Source organism: Bison bison, unplaced genomic scaffold (genome assembly GCF_000754665.1).
Source record: "Bison bison bison isolate TAMUID 2011002044 unplaced genomic scaffold, Bison_UMD1.0 scf7180017864356, whole genome shotgun sequence".
NCBI lineage: Eukaryota > Metazoa > Chordata > Mammalia > Artiodactyla > Bovidae > Bison > Bison bison.
Window position 1 is genome coordinate 3,414,012 of NW_011494928.1, and position 1,447 is coordinate 3,415,458.

The 1,447-nt window shown below is 39.4% G+C and overlaps 1 protein-coding gene across 1 annotated transcript in view; it reads left to right on the forward strand.

Moving 5' to 3' along the window:
* Positions 1-1,447, forward strand: part of CCDC67 (coiled-coil domain containing 67) — a 140,206-nt gene that overhangs the window by 34,592 nt on the left and 104,167 nt on the right. The gene's annotated exons all lie outside the window — the stretch shown is intronic.

The window sequence follows — 1,447 nt, forward strand, 5'->3', positions numbered from 1 at the left end:
TTTGAACTGTGGTGTTGGAGAAGACTCTTGAGAGTCCCTTGGACTGCAAGGAGATCCAACCAGTCCATTCTGAAGGAGATCAGCCCTGGGATTTCTTTAGAAGGAATGATGCTAAAGCTGAAACTCCAGTACTTTGGCCACCTCATGCAAAGAGTTGACTCATTGGAAAAGACTCTGATGGTGGGAGGGATTGGGGGCAGGAAGAGAAGGGGACGACAGAGGATGAGATGGCTGGATGGCATCACTGAATCGATGGACGTGAGTCTGAGTGAACTCCGGGGGTTGGTGATGGACAGGGAAGCCTGGCATGCTGTGATTCATGGGGTCGCAGAGAGTCGGACACAGCTGAGCCACTGAACTGAACTGAACAGGTTTTGGGTTGTTGTGTTTTCATTTTCTTTTGCTTCTATGCATATTTTGATTTCTTTTTTTATTTCTTCTGTGATTTGTTGGTTATTCAGCAGCGTGTTGTTCAGCCTCCATATATTGGAATTTTTAATAGTTTTTCTCCTGTAATCATGCTTGGAATGATTTCAATTTTTTTGAGTTTACCAAGGCTAGATTTATGGCCCAGGATGTGTTCTATCCTGGAGAAGGATCCATGTGCACTTGAGAAAAAGGTGAAATTCATTGTTTTGGGGTAAAATGTCCTATAGATATCAGTTAGGTCTAATTGGTCTATTGTATCATTTAAAGTTTGTGTTTCCTTGTTAATTTTCTGTTTAGTTGATCTATCCATAGGTGTGAGTGGGGTATTAAAGTCTCCCACTATTATTGTGTTATTGTTAATTTCCCCTTTCATACTTGTTAGCGTTCGTCACATTGCGGTGCTCCTATGTTGGGTGCATATATATTTATAATTGTTATATCTTCTTCTTGGACTGATCCTTTGATCATTATGTAGTGTCCTTCTTTGTCTCTTTTAACAGCCTTTGTTTTAAAGTCTATTTTATCTGTTATGAGTATTGCTACTCCTGCTTTCTTTTGGTCTCTTTTTGCATGGAATATTTTTTTCCAGCCCTTCACTTTCAGTCTGTATGTGTCCCCTGTTTTGAGGTGGGTCTCTTGTAGACAACATATATAGGGGTCTTGTTTTTGTATCCATTCAGCCAGTCTTTGTCTTTTGGTTGAGGCATTCAACACATTTACGTTTAAGGTAATTATTGATAAGTATGATCCCATTGCCATTTAATTTATTGTTTTGGGTTTGAGTTTATACACCTTTTTTGTGTTTCCTGTCTAGAGAAGATCCTTTAGCATTTGTTGAAGAGCTGGTTTTGTGTGCTGAATTCTCTCAGCTTTTGCTTGTCTGTAAAGCTTGATTTCTCCTTCATATTTGAATGAGATCCTTGTTGGGTACAGTAATCTGGGCTGTAGGTTATTTTCTTTCATCACTTTAAGTATGTCTTGCCATTCCCTCCTGGCCTGAAGAGTTTCTATTGAAAGA